This window comes from Rousettus aegyptiacus, unplaced genomic scaffold, assembly GCF_014176215.1.
Source record: "Rousettus aegyptiacus isolate mRouAeg1 unplaced genomic scaffold, mRouAeg1.p scaffold_m13_p_9, whole genome shotgun sequence".
Lineage (NCBI taxonomy): Eukaryota > Metazoa > Chordata > Mammalia > Chiroptera > Pteropodidae > Rousettus > Rousettus aegyptiacus.
In genome coordinates, this window is record NW_023416312.1 from 51,676,265 (window position 1) to 51,695,903 (window position 19,639).

A 19,639-nucleotide genomic window follows, 5' to 3' on the forward strand; every position below is an offset into this window, starting at 1 on the left:
CTACCTCCTCTCTCCAACCTTTTTCTCTGGTAATCACTAAACTGTTGTCCGTGTCCATGAGACTGTTTGTCTTGTTATTCTGCTACTGTCAGTTTTATATCCCACGTATGAGTGAAATCATATGGTTCTTAACTTTTTCTTTCTGACTCATTTCGCTCAACAAGATAATCTCAAGATTCATCCATGTTTTCACAAATGGTAGTATTTCACCTTTTCTAATGGTTGAGTAATATTCTATTGTACATGTCTACCACATCTTCTTTATCCAGTCATCTATCGAAGAGCATTTTGGTTGCATCTATGTCTTGGCCATAGTGAATAATGCTGCAATGAACATCAGGATGCATATATCATTATAGATAAGTGTTTTCAAATTTTGTGGGTAAATACCCAGTAAAGGGATTGTTGAATCATATGGTAGATCAATTCTTAGTTCTTTGAGGAACCTCCATACAGTTTTCTACAGTATCTCTACCAACTTACATTCCCACCAGCAGTGTATGAGGGTTCCTTTTTCTCCACAGTCTCTCCAAAACTTGTTATCACTGTCATGTTGATGATAGCCATTCTAACAGGTGTGAAGTGGTATTTCATTGTTGTTTTGATTTGAATTTTCCCAATAACTAGTGAAGTTGAGTATATTTTCATATATCTGTTGGCTATTTGTATGTCTTGGAATAAGTGTCTATTCATGTCCTCTGCTCATTATTCAGCTGGATTGTTTGTTATTTTTGTTGTTGAGTTGTACAAGTTCTTATTGATGCCCACTTAACCTGCTTTCCTATCTTGGCTCTTATAAATAGCATTGCAGTCAACATAAGGATGCATATATCTTTTCAAATTAGTGTTTCTGTTTTCCACAGATAAATAACCAGAAGTGAAAATTTCTGAGTAATAAGGCGGTTCTATTTTTAATTTTTTAAGGAACCTCCTAACTGTTGTCCCTCGTGGGACAACAGTTATATTAGCCACTTATTGGAGGTATTGCTTGCAAATATATTCTCCCATTTAATTTATTGTCTCTTTGTCTTATTGATGGTTTCCTTTGATGTACAGAAGCTATTAGTTTGATATAGTCCCATTCATTTATTTTCCTTTTACTTCCCTTGAATTTGAGGTCAAATTCATAAAATCCTCTCTAAATTCAAGGTTCATGAATTTAGTACCTACGTTTCTCTTATGCAAGCTATTGTTTTATGTCTTTAATTTTGGTTTATATCAGCAAATAGTAGTTTAGTTTCATTCTTTTGCCTGTGACTTTGCAGTTTTCCCAGAACCATTTATTAAAGAGGCTTTTCTTTCTCTCTTGTATTTTTTTGGCTAATTCGTTGAAAATTATTTGCCCATATATACAAGGAGTTACTTGTAGACTTTCAATTCTGTTTCAATGTTCTGTGTGTCTGCTTTTCTGCTAATACCATGCTGTTTTGATTATTGTTGCTTTGCAGTATAATTTAAGGTTTTATAGTTTTTCCCTCTGTTCCCTTTTGTTTTATGTTATATGTCTAAGTTTGGGGATTTTTGTGTGGTTACTATTATATTTATGTAAAGAAATGTTTAATATATACAGTAGTCTTTTTTCTTCAGTTTGGATCTTATCTCCATTGTTCTTTGATGATTCAGACTTTTACTCCCTCTTTTCTGTCTTTATTGTCTAAAATTATCTCTATGTTGTGAGTTCATTTCTAGGTTGCAGTAACTGTCATATTCTATTTTAAATATTTTTTGACACTTAACAATGATGTAATTTTTAACTTATAATGCCCTCTTGTTAATAACAGTCATAATTTTCTGTTTCTGAGTCTGTTAACTATCTTATTGGAGCACTGCGATCCCCTGTAATTCAGGAAGCTGTCTTTGAAAAGCATCAGCAATATGGGTTTGCAACTCTGCAATTAAACCTGAAGCGTTACCATACCCCAACATATGCTGCCTTACTTTATCCCATTCAAACATACTTTCATTATACAATACAGGAGTTATACAAAAAGAAGTAGTATTCCAATCACATTTAAGTTGTACACATGTCTGCAAACTAACAATTTGTTCTCCTAACAATATAACTGCTTGCTGTAAATCTGCTACTTGACTTTGCAATACAGAGTTAATTTGTCTTTGAGAAGTCCATAACTGTTTAATATCCCGATGCTAGGTTCTAACATGATCAGCAGTCTGTACAGATTGATGCAGAGCTACTCCAGCTGCGGCAGCAGCAGCAGTAGCAGCGATGATACCCATAACAACAGTGATCAACATGCCAATAAATCTTTTAGCTCTTCTTTTAACAGGGTCCATCCGCTGCTGCAATATCATAGTGGCAGGAGAGTCCCGCCAGGGTCGAGACAATCTAACTGGCATCCATGCTCCAGTTCTAGCTCTGAGAATACATAAGCTTTCATATGACTAGTTAAAAGGAATAGAAGAGTTAATATAAGTGTAAAAAGAACAGTATTTACATGAAACATAACCTAAAGTTTCATTCCACTTCACCTTGCCCTTCATAATGATATAGGGGAGCCAAACACAGGCTCAAACACAGTGAGTAACATTTTTAAATCCTTCCATACTTAACAAAAACAAGTTACCCACCCCAGCATTTTGTTCAGAAGTCTGCAAAATTGTCAACCATGCTTGAGCACCCTGCTGTAAACAGCGCTCTCCAGCTCCCATGCAAATTGGCATCCCTTCCATTCCCACCGTATAGTTCTCAATCACTTCCCCGTCTTCTTCAGGTCTGAGAGGCCCTCTAGTATCATAAGACCTGAGCATCTAATTAGAATCATGAACATAAACTACCACTGAAGCATCTCCCCATTCCACTGCCTTATTTAAAGGAGGATTGGGCACATACGCCCAATATGAATAATTTCCTGTCTCAGCTTGTACCCCACTTACCTGTGCTGTAATCAGGGCTGTCATTGCAAGGAATAGAGAAGTTGGAGTTATCTCCTGACCTGACTCACTGACAACCTCTGTTGCACCTAATGCCGATGAGCCTCTGTGCTGCCTTGTTCATCTAGCTTTAAAAACTTTAAAGTATATAATGCTCCATTAAGCCTTTGTCTTGAGGTATTTCATATTCCCCACCATCACTTGCGCAGAGAACACAAAACAGACACTCAGACAAGGACAATTACTGGGGTGTAGGTGGACCCAGAAAAGTTTGGCATCTACATCCTAGACAAGACCAAAGACAATAAACAGACTTTGACAACAGGGCACAGGAGGCAGCATCCCGCAGCCTGGCCATGGTCTGGGAGATATGACTGCATCCAGTCTCTCCACAGACCCCTGGTGACCGGTCAACAGAAACAGGAACAGAAAGGTACCTTTAAAAGCACTGAATTTTGTAATTCAGTCATTACTTTTTTTATCTCTAATACAAAATCATGTTATTTTCATTGTTGACTCCATGTTAAAATGTCCTAAGTTTTAGACTAAATAACCAATAAAAGAAAAAGGAAATCATTAATCATTTTTAAATTTTAAGTTAGAGAAAACCTTTACTACACAATAATGAAACCTGAGCAATGTAAGTTTGTGATTACAAGAGTGTCTTTTAATAATAAAGTATTTAAAATTCCTTTTCCTCCAGCAGCGTTAGTTCCCGAGGACTCTTCAACGCTGTGGGCCCTTCTAAAATAGAGAACAAGTTAGTTAAAGCATATGTGAGGAACCAAGGGAAGGACGGAGCCAATTAATGTTGCCTACTAATTTTTGAAAATCATTAAAAGTATTGATAGCATCCCATCTAATTCCTATTTTCTGAGGGGTAATTCTTTGTTGCTAAGTTTTATATCCTAAATATTGATAAGGAACAGATTCTTTCTAATATTTCTTTCTTTTTATGCCCCAAAAGAATATCATCCATATAGTGATACACAAGTCCCTGAGGGAATTTTTCCCTCACTTCTTGAAAAAGCATATTCACAAATGCTTGGCATATGGTAGGACTATTAAGCATGCCTTGGGATAATACTTTCCATAGATATTGCTAAGTAGGCTGAGCACTATTTAAAGTAGGAATAGTAAATGCAAACTTTTCTCTATCCTGAGGCTGTAAAGGTATAGTATAAAAACAATCTTATAAATCCATAATCTTTAAAACCCAGTTTCAGGGAGATTAATGCGGGGTTAGGGAACCCAGTTTGAAAAGTTCCCATAGGCTGAATGACAGTATTGTTTCTTCTTAAATCTGTTAACGTTCTCCATTTTCCTGACTTCTTGTTTATAACAAATACTGATGAATTCCATGGAGAAGAGGAGGGTTCAATATGATTACTGGCCAATTGTATGTGTACTAGTTGCTGTAACATTTCTAAATTCTCTTTTGTTAGAGGCCTGTTCCCTACCAGGGGGTTTTGTATACACAATTTTCCTTCCTCCTTATTCTCTCTCCTGTAGTCTTTTCAAAAATGCCCTAGTTTTCCACATCGATAACATTTCATTTCAAGAACTTTGAAACCCTTTCTGTAAAGCTTCTGCTAACAAAGTAGCTTGATGTGTTAAAGAGCCAACATCATGACAAGCTTTAATATATCCTTCTAAAGGTCCCCCTTGGGGTTTCAGGGGCCTTAAAGCTCTTTGACACTCTGCATTTGCATTTTTATAAGCTAGAGATTCTAAGAGTAATTCTTGGACTTCAGGAAGAGCCACTGCCCTGACAATGGCCGTACATAGCTAAGATAAAAAATCAGTGTAACTCTCCCCAGGACTCTGCATAAACTAGCTTAGCTGGCAGAGCGGAGGGTTTAGCTTCACTTTCTCCCTAAGCCACCAGGGCATCCCCCATACAGCCTGGCCCCTTTCTCTTTACTATGGGGGAATATAAGGGCCATCCCCTAATCTTGTCCCTCTCATGCCTGGGATCTAAACTATCTCTAATTAAAGTCCATAAACCAAAGGCATCTACAGGCACTTTGCCAGGTCCGTGAACATCATAATAATCTTGAAGCTTCTGTCCTACCTTTTCCCATGTTTCTAAATTCACTGTTCCCTCCTCAGGTAACCAAGGACAAACTTTCTCTATAAATTCTAAAAAATTACACAATTGTTGATGCCCTACCTTAGCTCCTCGCGCGCGGAGCATATTCTTAAGCATATGTACAAAAAGCATGCGGCCGTTTCCATTTCCCATTTTTCTTTTATTAAGTCGACTTTTCTCTTATTTCTTTGTATTTACAAACTCCCGATAATTACTCACCGCAACCCTTATTTTCCGAGAGCTCACTTCACGCGGTGTCCTTCACTGTATCCCCCGTGCTCAGGTCCCCTGTTCAGGTGCCGCTTGCCGGAGCCAGCCGGCTAAAGTCGAACAGCACCTGAGAGGGGGAGTGAGGATTGAGAGAAAAACAGAGAGAAGAGACAGAGTCAGGAGGGCCCCCAGTCAGTACCGAGTGGCCCCGAGTTTATTTAGCACAGCATATTTATACCCTACAGAGTGCGTAAGAAGCAAAAACCTCTAAGTATACAAACAATTGCTGCCATTTACTCAGGAAACCTTGTAGCTATCTTAACATAGTCTTTGCCATGGTCAAAGGACATTCAGTTTCTCTCCCCCACGCCAGGTGCACCTCCTCCTGAGCTAGCAGACTGCACAGCTTGCCAACTCTGCAAAACTCCCAGCTTTACTGGCAGTTTCATACTGCCTTGAAGTGGCTCCCAACATCTTACTCATAATTTTGTATTTTTTTTTGTCCTTTCATTTCAGGTAGAATGGCCCCCTTCAGTATTTCCTGCAATGCAGGTCTTCTGGTGGAAAATTTATTCATCTTTTATGTGTCCGATAAGGTCTTTATTTCTTCTTCATATCTAAAGGAGAGCTTAGCTGGATACATTATTCATGGCTGGTTATTTTTCACTTTCAAAAATTCAAATATTTGATTTCACTCCCTCCTAGCTTGTGGAGATTCTTCTTAAAAGTTTGATGATAATCTAATGGGTTTTCCTTTACAGGTAACTGTCTTCTTTTCCCTGGCTACCTTGAGAATTTTGTATTTGTCGTTAATTTTTGACAAATTTAATGTACTGTGTTTTGGAGAAGTCCTTTTTTGATTGAGATAATTTGGTGTTCTGTTTGCTTCTTGGATTCGAACACTCAGTTGTTTCCATAAGTTTTTAAAGTTTTCTTCAACTATTTGTTTGGATAGGCTCTCTGTTCTCTTCTCCCTCCCTTGTCTTTCTGTTACACCCATTATTCTTATATTACTCTTCTGATGATGTCAGATAGATTTTGTAGACTTCTTTTATTTTTTATTTTACTCTAAAGTCTCTCTCTTCTTTCATCTGCATGATTTCCAGATTTCTGTTTCGATATAACTTATGTTTCTACCATCTTCTAAGCTCTATTTGCTGTGCACAGTATTTCATTTTTCATTTCTTTATTTGTATTCTTCAGCTCTAGAAGTTCTATTTTTGTTTGTTTCAGTCTTTTTTTAAGGTATTTCTGTTGTTTAATGATTTTGTTTCTCAATTCATTGAGCTGAACTGGCCACCATTATTTTCTCTCGTCTCGTTGAGTTATTTGATTTTTTTTCAACTTGCTTAGGCATTTTTGAAAATGTACTCTGCTTTTAAAGAGATATTTAGAGTGTTCACTCTTTAGAAGATTGATAAGAAGTTTTTCTTTTGTTTTCCAGTAGTTGGTGCATAAGCCTCCTGCACTGTCCAGGCCTCCAAGATCTCTGTGTTGTGGCAACAAACACTCCTTATTCCTTGGAGAGGTGTGTGCCACCTCTATGACCAGGTTACCATGGTGCTAGGAATCTACTCCTGTGGATAATGTGATGGGCAATAGGGAGCCAAACCTCTAAAGAGACCCTGAAATCCTGGTACTGATGAAGCAGCTAATCAGCCAATCAGCCTGCATGAGTGGGTATGAGGTGGTTTGGGAGAGGCTGCCTGTGGATCTGTGGCTATTGTCTTTCCATTTATGCTGTTATGCCCCGATTCGGAACCCCACGAGCCGCGAAGGAAACAACCGCCGATGCAATCACACAAGGGAGTTTATTAGCGAGCTAGCTCGGACCCAACTCCATACACAGCCAAAGCAGTGTGCAGGACAAGGGCCCCTTCCTTAATCTTACAGGCATATTTAAAGGGAAAAACCACAGAATGGGGCGATGGGTCTTGGTGTTGCAGGATTGGTAAGTCAAATTTGACCTTTACAAACATTGGTGGGCAGGTAGCCGCAGGGGAGGTCTAACTAGCAAACAATAGAAGGGGAATTCCAGGGCCATTCTTACAGGTTGACTGGGAGGGGCGGTGGCTACCGTTTCCATAGCGTCCCCATAGTGATGGTCACACATGTATTCACAAAGTAATTTCCTGGAATCGGCTAAAATGGAGGCCCGTCACAAAATGGAGTCACTTTGGTTCTTCAATGCTGGCTGCCAAACTTCAGCTGCTTTCTCTCTATGTCTCCACCTCTGGTACTGGGACTGGCCCTAATGTGTGTCTCAGTTCCCAGCTCTACAGCCTGACCCTCACTGCTGCAGTTTCCCCTAGGGCCCACGGTTAGCTCTGGGATGGTATTGGGAGGGTGGGGGAAGTCAGCCAGGCCATGACTTGCTCTCTGTCTTGGAATGGAGGTTGCTAAAACACAGCTGTCACCTCTCTGTCGTTTGTCTCTGCCCTGGTTTCTACCCTCATGTATGGGCTCTGCCATGTGGAATATACTGATCACTCAGACAGGATTGCTCCAGGTTTCAGAGAGCACAAACGATTATATATTTACTCCTCATCCCCATATCCTGAAGGAAGCTTTGCGCTGTGTCTGCAGCACTGGTCTCAGCTGCTTTCCCTTTCTTCCTCCCTTGCTCACCTGATTTACCCACCTTCAAATATTCTAATGCATAGATCTCTCAGGTGTGTTTGTGTGCTAGAATGGCTGTTTTCTGTTGGATTGTAGCTATTCAGTTTTTGTAATTTCAAGGGAAGAGTTTGAAGGGATCCTTTCAGTCTTCATGCTCCTGATTTCCACAGCTCTTAAATTTAAGTCTTCAATCTATTTTGAGTTTATTTTTGTATATGGATTAAGAATGTGGTCTAGTTTCATTTTTGGGGGGGGATTTATCTGTCCAGTTTTCCTAATACCATTTATCGAAGAGACTGTCTTTACCCCATTGTGTATTCTTGCCTCCTTTGTCATGGATTAAATGATCATATAAATATAGGTTTATTTCCTGGTTCTCTATTCTGTTTTAATGACTATGTCTCTGTTTTTACACCAGTACCATGCTGTTTTGATAACTATAGCTTTATAGTATAGTTTTATATCAGGTAGTGTGATACCTCCAACTTTGCTCTTCTTTCCCAAGATTGTCTTTAGGTAGTATAACCATTTAACAATGTTAATTCTTCCTATCTAGGAGAAAAGTATATGCTTCCATTTATTTGAATATTCTTCCATTTCTTTGTTCAAATACTTATAATTTTCTGAATATAAGTCTTCTACCTTCTTGGTTGAAGTTATTCTTAGATATTCTATTCTTTTTAATGCAATTGCAGGAGGAATTATTTTCTTAATTTTACTTTCTGATAGTTCATTATTGCTGTATAAAAATGCAACTGATTTATGAATGTTAATTTTGTATCCTATTACTTTACTGAATTCACGTATCAACTCTAGTATTCTTTAGTGGATTCTTTCGGGTTTTCTCTATATAGTGTCATGTCATCTGCAAATAATGACAGTGTTACTTCTTCCTTTGCAATGTGAATATGTTTGACATCTTTTTCTTCTTTTATTTTTTTTTAATTTTAATTAGTTTCAAGTATACAGTGCATTGGTTAGACATCTATATAGTTCATAAAACAATCCCTCCATTGCTCCCTTCTTCCCCTGACCCTTCACCTAACCTATGTATTAATGTTAATTGCGTTCCCTATGCTGTGCTCCTCATCCTCGTGACCATCTATCAGCTACTAATTTGTACTTCTTCAATCCTTAAACCCATTCTACCAACTCCCCAAACTCCCTCCCCTCTGTTCATCTCCAAATTGTTCACTATATTTGTAAATCTGTTATTGATTAGTTTTTTTTATTCCTCAGATTTTGCAATAAGTGAAATCGTATAGTGTTCGTCTATCTCTGTCTGACTTAAATACCTTCTAGGTCCATCAAAGCAATATCATTTTCCACCCCCTTCCTTTTCAAATGTAGGGGTGTTGTTTTCTTATCCTTTCAGTCACTCTATCTTTTGGTTGGAACAATTAATTCTTTTTCATTTAAGGTACTTATTTATAGGAATGTAGTTGTTGCCATTCTTTATTCCTGGTTTTGATACATGTTTGTTTGTTTGCTTGTTTGTTTTTCCTTAAAGAAGTCCCTCAAACATTTTCAGTCATACTGCCTTGGTGGTGATAAATTCTTTAGCTTATTTTTGTCTGGGAAGCTCTTTATCTGTCCTTCAACTCTAAATGATAGTTTTGCTGGATAAATTATTGTTGACTGTAGATCCTGGGTCTTGATCCTGTTGAACATTTTTTGCCAAGCCCTTCTTCCATCCCATATAGTTTCTTTTGAGAAATCAGCTGCCAGACTTATGGGTATTCCCTTATAAGTAACTATCTGTTTTTCTCTTGCTGCTTTTAATATACTTTCATTGTATTTAATTTTTGGCATTTAAATTATGATGTGTCTTGGTGTGGGCCTCTTTGGGTCCCTGATTTTTGGAATTCTCTGAGCTTCCATGTCCATTTCCTTCACCAGGTTAGGGAAGTTTTCCATCATTATTTCTTCAAACAGCTGTCCCATCATTATTTCTTCAAACAGCTGTTCGACATCTTCATTTTCTTCAGTTATGCCAATCAGACTGATATTTGGACCCTTGATAGTGTCCCATATGTTCCTTAAATTATTTGTATAGTCTTGGCATCTTATCTCTTGCCATCCGATTGTGTGCCGTTGGCTTTCCCATCCTCTAGATAGGGTATTTGATCCTTTTTCTTTATTCACTTTGTTTATTCTTTTGTTTATTCCACTTAATATGCTTCTCATCTAAGATAATGTGTTCTTCATTTCAGACTGGTTCCCTTTTTAAATTTCCATTTCAATTTTTATGTTTTTTTTTATCTCTTGGTTGATTTTATCTACACTTCCCAAAAGTTCATTGAGCATCTTTATAACCAGTGTTTTGAACTCTGCATCTGATAAATTACTTGACTCCATTATATCTGGATCTCTGTTCTGTTCTGTCATATGGTTTCTGCTTCTTTGACTTCCCATTTTGGCTGTCTTTCTGTGTCTGTCTCTTTGTACTAAACAAAGCTCCTAAGTCTCCTGGTCTTATTAGTGTGGATTTGTGAAGTAGGTGTCCAGTAGCACAGTCCCAAGACGGGTTCAGCTGAAGGCCAGACTTAGCTCAAGCCTCTACCCCTCTGGTGCCACCTGATAAGATTCAGCAAGGAATCCACAGATGCTGTGCTTATAGTTGCTTCAAAAATCCACACCAGAAACTGAGACCAGTTGGCATCAATGTGAGTCTAGGCACTGTTCAGCAAAGAGCACCTGGCTTGCTGAGGATATACCTGGATGTGTCTTGTGGGGCCGCAAGTTGGGGAAGGCAGGGTTTCAGGGAATCCTCTGGGTGGAGAGACCTCTGTTATCAAGTTTGATGACCTCTCGGCTATGGTGGCACTGTGTCTGAGCACTGGGATGGGGGAGGGCTCAATAGGGAACAATGGATACTCCTGGCACTTCTGTATAGTGCGAGTCCCGCCTAGGTCCTCACTCTGACAATGTCTCCCTGTAAGTCCCTGGTGCTCCCTGCACGCAGCCAAATTGGCACTGGTGTTCAGGGTGGGCAGGTGGGTCACAGTGAAAATCTGCTCGCAGATGCAGCCCCTTTAAGAGTCTCTGCCCCTGCTGCTGCCACAGCCTTGTTCTCAATCAGCTGCTCACACCGTGGCAGCCCCGTGTTCTTGCCCCATCCTACCCTCCACTGTTGCAGGGTCCTTTCTTGTATTTCTCCCTAGTTGTATGGCTTGTTCATCTAGATTCCAGGATAATTTTTCCTTGTTTCTGCTCCTTTTATCTGTCACAAGTCTGATTTGATCGTCAGAGGGATGAACAGAGCCTCTATCATCTATGCCATTTTTTCCTCCGATTTCTTTTTCTTGTCTGATTGCTGTGGCTAGGACTTCCAATACTATATTGAGTAAAAGTGGTGAAAGTGGGCGCCCTTGTCTTTTTCTTGATCTTAAGGAAAACTGTTTTAACTTTTCCCCTGTTGTATATGATGTTAGCTTTGGGTTTGTCCAATGTGGCCTTTACTATGTATGTTGAGATATGTTTCCTCTACTCCCATTTTGCTGAGAGTTTTTATTGTGAATGAATGCTGGATTTTGTCAAATGCTTTTTGTGCATCTATTTTTAAAATCATTTGATTTTTATCTTTCAATTTGTTAATGTGCTATATTACATTAATTGTTTTGCAAATGTTGAACCAAACTTGCATCCCAGGAATAAATTCAACTTGGTCATGATGTATGATCTTTTCAATGTATTGCTGAATTCTGTTTGCTACTATTTTGTTGTGCATTTTTCCATCTATGTTCATCAGGGATATCAGATTATAATTTTCTTTTATGGTAATGTCTTTGTCTGGTTTTGGAATCATGGTAATTGTGGCATTCTATATTGAGTTTGGGAGCTTTCCCTCCTCTTGAATTTTTGAATAGTTTGAGGAGAATAGGTGTTCATTCTTTAAAAGTTTTGTAAAGTTCACCTGTTAAGCAGTCCAGTCCAGGACTTTTATTTGTTGGGAGATTTTTTATTACTGGTTCAATTTTGTTAGTAGTAATAGATTAGTTCAGATTTTCTGTTTCTACTTGACTTAGTCTTGGGAAATTTAATGTTTCTAGAAATTTATAAATTTCTTCCAGATTGTCCAATATGTTGGCATATGGTACTTGCAGTATTTTCCTATAATCTTTTGTATTTCTTTGGAGTCAGTTGTCACTTTTCTTCTTTTCTTAATTTCTGATTTTATTTGTATCCTCTGTCTCTTTTTCCTGATGACTGCATAAAGGTTTATCAATTTTATCTTTTCAGAAAATCAGCTCTTGGTTTCATTGATCTTTTGTGTTTTTTCTCTAGACTTTATTTTACGTATTTCCATTCTAATATTATTATTTCTTCTACTTTTTTGGCTTTGTTTGTTGTTCTTTTCCTAGGCCTTTTAGTGTAGGATTAGATTGTTTATTTGGGCTTTTTCTTGTTTCTTGAGGTAGGCCTATATTTATGAATCTCCCTCTTAGGACTTCTTTTGCTGTGTCCTATAAAACTTGGGTCATTGTGTTTTCATTTTCATTTGTCTTAACGTAATTTTTGATTTCTTACTTGATCTCATTGTTAACTCATTCATTATTTAGTAGCATGGTATTAAGCCTTCATGTGTTTGTGCAGTTTTCAATTTTTTCTTGTAATTGATGTGCAGTTTTATGCTGTTAAGGTCTGAGAAGAGGCTTGATATGAGTTCAGCCTTGTTAAATTTACTGATGCTTGTTTTATGGCTTAACACATGCTCTATCTTTAAAAATGTCCCATGTGCACTTGAGAAGAATGTATATTCTGCTGCTTTGGGTGAAACACTGAAAATATCAATTAAATCTATCTGGTATAATGTGTTGTTTAAGGACCTGTTTCCTTATTAATTTTTTTCTGAAAGATCTGTCCATTGGTGTCAATGGGGCATTAAATTCTCCTACTATGAGTGTATTGCTGTACATCTCTCCCTTTTTGTTTGTCAAATTTGCTTTATATATTTAGGTGCTCCTACATTGAGTGTGTAAATATTTACTAGGTTTACGTCATCTTGTTGCATTCATCCTTTTATCATGATATAATGCCCTTTTTTTGTCTCTTATTATAGCCTTTGTTTTAAAGTCTATTTTGTCTAAGTATTGCTACCCCAACTTTTATTTCAGTTGTATTTGAATCAAGTATCTTTTGCCATATCTCTCAGTATGTGTGTGTGTGGGTCTCTTATAGACAGCATATGAATGGGTATTATTGTCCATTCAAGCTACCCTCTCTTTTGATTGGATCATTTAATCCATTTACATTTACATTTAAAGTAATTATTGATAGGTACATAACTGTTGCTGTTTTATTATTCATATTTTATTTTTTCCCCTCTTCTTCTTAAGAACATTTAACATTTCTTGTAATACTGGCTCAGTGGTGAAGAATTTTTTTTTACCTTTTTCTTGTCTGGGAAGCTTTTTATCGCACCTTTAATTTATTTTTTTTTTAATTATGGCAATGTTGGTGAACGAAATCCAGTAAATTTCAGGTGTACAAGTCAACAGTAAGACATATATATTGCATTGTGTGTTCACCGCCCATAGATTTCTTTCTGTCACCACATATTTGACCCCTTTTACCCCATCTACTTTCCCCCTCTACTTTCCCCTCCTCCCTTCTGTTAACCACTAGTCTATTGTCCATGACCACGAGTCTCTGTTTTTTTGTTCTGTTCATTTGTTGCTTTTAGTTTTTTATCCCACATATAAGTGATATCATGTGGTTTTCAATATTTTCTGTCTGGCTTATTTTGCTTAGCATGATTATCTCAAGGTCCATCCATGCTGTTGCAAATAGCAGTATTTCATCTCTTCTTATGGCTGAGTAATATTCTATTGTGTATATGTACCACAGCTTCTTTAGCCAATCATCTATCGTAAGACACTACAGTTGCTTCCATGTCCTGGCCACCATAAATAATCCTGCTATGAATATTGGTGTGCAAATATCTTTTTGGATATGTTTTCAAGTCTTTCAGGTAGATACCCAGTAGGGGCATTGCTGGATCAATTCTTGGTCTTATGAGGAACTTCCATATTGTTTTCCATAGTGTCTATACCAATTTGCAGTCCCACCAGCAGAGTGTGAAGATTCCTTTTTCTTTACATCCTCTCCAACACTTAATATTTGTCCTGTTGATAACAGCTATTCTAACAGATATGGGATGGTATCTCATTGTGGTTTGATTTGCATTTTCCTAACAGCTAGTGATGATGAGCATCTTTTCATATTTTTGTTGGCCATTTGTATGTCTTCTTGAGAGAAGTGTCTGTTCAGGTGCTCTGCCCATTTTTTTAAATTAGATTTATTTTTTTGTTATCAAGTTATCATTTTCAATTTTAATTGATAGCCTTTTGTGTGTGAAATAGTCTTGATTGTAGGTTCTTTATTTTCATAACTTTGAACATTTTGTGCCAATCTCATCTGTCCTGCAAAGTTTCTTTTGCGAAATCAATTGACAGTCTTATGGGAGCTCCCTTGTAGGTAGCTAACTGCATTTCTCTTGCCACTTTTAAAATTCTCTCTTTGTCTTTCACTTGTGGGACTCTCTGCACTTCCTGGGGTTGTATGTCAATTTTCTTTACCAGGTTGTTGAAGGTTTTTTTTTCCATTTGTTCTTCAAATAGGCTCTCAATCCCTTTGTCTCTTTTTTTTTCCCAGTACCTTTGCAATGAGAATGTTATTTTGATGTCCCAGAGATCCCTTAAACTTTTTTTTCATTTCTTTTGCTTCTTTTTATTTTTTTCTTTCTGTTTTGATTGGGTATTTTCTGCTACCTTTTCTTTCAAATCACTGATTCAGTCTTTTGCTTCTAGTGTATTTTTCATTTCAGTTATTATATTCTTCACTTCTGACTGGTTCTTTTTTAATGTTTTTGTGTCTTTTTTTTATGTTTCCTACCCCTTGGTTGAAGTTATCACTGAGATCATCTATTCTTCCTCTAATTTTGTTGAGCACCTTATAACTAGTGTTGTAAACTTTGCACCTAGTAAGTTACTTGCTTCCATTTCATTTAGTTTTTTTTTTAATCTGGAGTTTTCTTCTGTTCTTTTATTCGAGACATCTTTCTTTCTCATTTTGGCTGCCTCTTCATGTTTATTTCTATGTGTTAGGTATATATGCTACATCTCTCTGTCTTGGTTGGGTGACCTTATGTAGTAGGTGCCCTGTGTGGCCCATTGGCTGTTTCCCCAGTCATATGCTCTGGGTGCTCCAGGGGTTGCCCTTGTGTGAGTTGTGTGTGTTTTCCTGTTGTAGTTGAGCCTTGATTGCTATTGGCATATCAATGGTGGATTAACTGTCCAGCTGACTGGCTGTGAGGATTGGATACACTCACAGGGTAGGAGCTCTTGTGTTGGGTTTTATCTCACAGAGTGGTTTTTTCATGTGCTTGTTGAAACCACCCATTTATGTGTGTCATTCGTGGACCTAATCAAGTGGTACTCTGTTGTGGTCAGATACCAGCCTCTGGGTGTGTTGGTTCTGGGGCCCTTTGGGATGGGTTCCAATGCAGGCCAAGGTCAGCCACTGCCTGTGATTTACCCAGGTCTACCTGGTAGGAGCTTCAAAGCATTCTTTTGTTGCTCTCTGCCTTTGCTGCACCTGGAGGCATGTGGGAGTGGCCACACGGTTTACTGAGGCTGGCTGCCCCAGTACCGGGCCTGGGCAACTTAGCAAAAGGCCCAGGGCATCCCAAGTCCTGAGGTTGCATGCTGGCTGCTTATAAGGCTCAGTAGCTATAAGAGCCTTGGGAAGTCTGCAAGTTGTATGAGGTGAGGTCCTGAGAAGTCACTAAATTGGAGCAGTGTTTACCAAGTGAGTGCAGAATAAGATTTGGTGCTCATGCTGAACCTGTGGCAACTTGCAAAAGCCTTAATTTGCACCAAGGAAAGTCACTGCCTCCTTGGGCCCACAGAACCCCAAGATTTGTTAAAGAAATACTGAAACTCAAGCCAGGGCTCATTACCTGCTACCTGAATCGTCTCCAATGGTGTGCTAGCCGAGGTCTGTTGATTGCTGCTGAAGGATCCTCCTGCCAAGAGGGTGGGGTGGGGCTGGTTGCCCAGCCATTAGCATTCCTCCTGTACTTTTCCAGATGGGTTGGGCAGGGTCCCAGGGAGTCACCAGGGTGGAGTGACTGGAGTTCACCAGAGCAATGCAGATTCAGGTTTGGCTGTGTGTGGGGGGCAGGGAGGGGCTTAACGCTGACAAGAGGGCACCCGCCTGTAGGCTGCACAGGAGGAGTGTTCAATGCAGGGATAAGGGTGGTTGTCCCTCCAGCCCTTGCCTTGTAGACACACAACTCACACCTCAGTCTTTCCCTGTCTATCTCTGAGGCCTTCCAGGCTACATCCCTCCTCTTAAGTCCAGGATGAGTGTCTGTGAGTGAGTCTGCATGGGCCCTTTAGGAGGATATCTGGATTTTTAATTCATTCTATCTCACCTGGATGGTTGGAATTCCCACTGATTTTTATAGCCATATTTTGTGGGAACTCCTCTTTTTGGCACTGGAAGCCCGAGCTGTGTAGTCCTGGTGCAGAGCGAGAGCCTCTTGCTCCTCTGGGGGGCCCTTCACAATCAGAATATCCCTCCTGATGTTCAACCCCCATACATAGTTGTGGGACCAACCCATTTCACATCTCTGCCCCTCCTACCAGTTTCAGTGTGGCCTCTTTTTTTTTTTATATCTTTAGTTATAAGACTTCTGTTCATCTAGTCTTCAAATGATCTCCTGGCCAATTGTGCTATAATTTAGTTGTAAGTTTAACTTGATCTTAGGAAGAGGCAAACACCACATTTACTTACCCTGCCATCTTGACGAGAACCTCAAGTCCAAATATTTATAGCCTTGTTAGCTTGGGCAAGTTTAACTACTGATTTTTGAGTTCGCTAATATCTACAACAAAAACTTCCTGTAAGAACAAAGATGAATCCATGCTGTTAGATTAAGCATGAAAATGGTATTTGAGCACTACAGTGCAAAACAGATGATCTAAAAACAAAACAAAATTATATATTTATACACATATATATAATGTTATGTAATATGTAATAGATTATAACACAATCTTTGGAATATTTATGTTTTCCTTCTTTTATTTCTATATTCTTGTGTTTGTTATTGTCTTCTGCCCTTCTTTTATAGGTGTCCTTATATATTTAGAGAATGACTCATATAGAATTATGGTACACATTTATGGATACGTCAATATTTATTATAGTATTTGAGGTACACAGTTTTGTCTCCTAAATCTGTCTTATAAATATGACCAGTAATGATACATATTATGCAGTATTAAATATCAATTTGGGATTATAAATTAATTATATAAACCAAATGACTTCCTTGAGTGCTAAGTCAATGTAAACTAATGAAATGACAGTTTTCTTTCTGTGTGATAAACATTTCATTTGTACTCTCATATCCCATATAACTGCAATATAGAGAAATGATAGCAAATATTATAGTCATGAGTATCCATTCTGAATTTGATCCTAATCAACATTACTTTATAAAAATATAAGAAATGAACTCTTGTCTTAATTGTTTGAAGTATACACATGTATTGACTTCACAAATTACATTAAGCCAGTGGAGGTTACATACCAAGTAAGCAATGTAATGGTTGATATTTGAAAACTGGGTCAGTTATCTTTCTATCCAGTAGTCAAATTTAGATACTTTTAAAATGCTATCAAATTCAAAAGTCATAAAAATTAAATATATCCCAACTATTTAGTCACAGAATAAAATTCATTTTCTATTTTATAGTACTAGGTATAATATATCTTAGATATTTCTTTATGTCTAATAAATTATTTTCAAATAACTTTCTACTGAGACAATCTATGGTTCAGATCTCTTTTGAAAACCAAATAAGGCATTTCTTCCATTTGCAATAGCTTTTAAAATATTTACATTCATAAGGGTAAAGCTTTACCTTGATTGCAGATACCTGTAAATCAGGTGAAATTTGTATGCACTCCAGTTTTTCGAAACTTGTAATATTATAACATTTAAAATGATAACCTTACCTACTCACAATATACATATATGGACACAGGGAAAGGAAGAGAGAGAGAGATTGGCTGTTTGATCATATTTTAAAATTTAAAGTACTAAAGATAGTTTAATTGAGATGATGTTTATGATCTGTATCTGTACTTACATAGAGATAATTTGGATCAGTAGCCTATAAGGAAATGCCCAATTTAAAGTGACTCACTGAAGTTAAATCATTTATACGGTATACCAATGACAAGATGACAAAACTGCTCAAAAATACTAAATGAAGTCCTGTACATTAGCATGTCTTCTATTGGATATATATATATCCAATAGAATATTAGAGACAGGTGGTCTGGGACCATGTTTCTTTTTTTTCCCCTTTTTTTTATGCCTACAGTACCTGGTCTTCCTAGATGGTCTCCCATCCAAATACTAACCAGGCCAGGCCCTGCTAGCTTCCAAGATCAGATGGGATCAGGCGTGTCGAAGGTAGCATGGCTGTAGACCCATGTTTCTTTTTACCAGATAATTCTCAATACGTAGCAATGCATGAAACATAATACAAGATTATTTTTTGTTGTTCAATGGGAGTTAGAAATGCTTTATTTGGTATTTAAGATATGGGAATTCTGTCCAAAGTAGAGTTGACATGAAGTATTCTTTCTTCTTTTAAGATTAAAAAGCATGAAGGATATAAGTTTCCAAAACTCTTATTGTAGAAGAACTCATGATTTGACAAACGAAGATAGTGATTCAGAAGAATGTTTATTATAATAGAGATGGATTATATAAGTCTGATAAAAAGGCCATTTAGAAAATTTGCCTAAAAGAGTGACAAATGGGTTAGATATGGGCACACGTTATGGACTTTTTTTTTATCCTTAGGTTTGGTTTTATTCTTTTTCACTGAGCTGGAAAGAGTGTCACAAGGTAATTGTGGCATATTGACACTCAAACATTCAACCTGTTTTCATTCATTCAACAAATATTTATGAAGTGCTGATTAGGGCCAGACACTATTCTGGATTATCATTTGTGTATTTGTTTCCTAAATATACTAGACTACATTAGCTTTAAACAAACAAACAAAAATATTTTGACAGAATTTATTAATAAATGATTATATGCTCCTGCATCTATTGTATCTTTCCCCCACAAAAATATGTTTGGGTTTTGATGATACATAGTTTCACTTATGTAAAAGATTTATTCTTAGAGACTTTTTTGGATCAAGTAGACACTCATACCTATTAATGTTTTTAGGTTTAGTGGCACTGCAATTATTTATTAGCATTACTGCTACATTCTATTATGACTCCTAAAATCTTGACTTAGATTATATAATTAATTGTAAATTTTATGTTCTTTCTAATGTATCTCATTTAAATTATTTTAATTAAAGACAAAGTGATAGCTGGAAATGCTGTGTATCCATTTCAGAAAGTGCCCATTTTCAAAAAGGAAGGATTTTTTGATAGGTCTACAGAGTTTATTGATACTTGTATAATATGGCTTCATGTTGAAAAAATGTAATGATGAAATAACTTTGGCAGTTTTTGATGTTATTCATTTAAATATTTATAAAAAATAATAAAACCACTTATCCTTTTAAATTAATCATCTATGGGGGATAACCTATATTAAAAAAAAAACACTGTTCTTAGATGTTATTTAAGTCAAATACTATTGAGCATACTTATAGCAAGTGTTTTGAACTCTGCATCTGGTAGATTGTTTCCCTCCATTTTGTTTCGTTCTTTCTCTAGAACTTTGTTCTGTTTTTTGTTTGGGACATGTTTCTTTGTCTTCCAATTTGAGCT

At 37.3% G+C, this 19,639-nt stretch overlaps 1 protein-coding gene and 1 pseudogene across 7 annotated transcripts in view; one reads left to right on the top strand and one right to left on the bottom strand.

Annotated features, from left to right (window-relative positions):
* Nucleotides 1-19,639, top strand: part of PCDH11X (protocadherin 11 X-linked) — an 802,247-nt gene that overhangs the window by 629,679 nt on the left and 152,929 nt on the right. The window lies entirely within an intron of this gene.
* LOC118607891 lies at nucleotides 18,208-18,325 on the bottom strand (annotated as a pseudogene).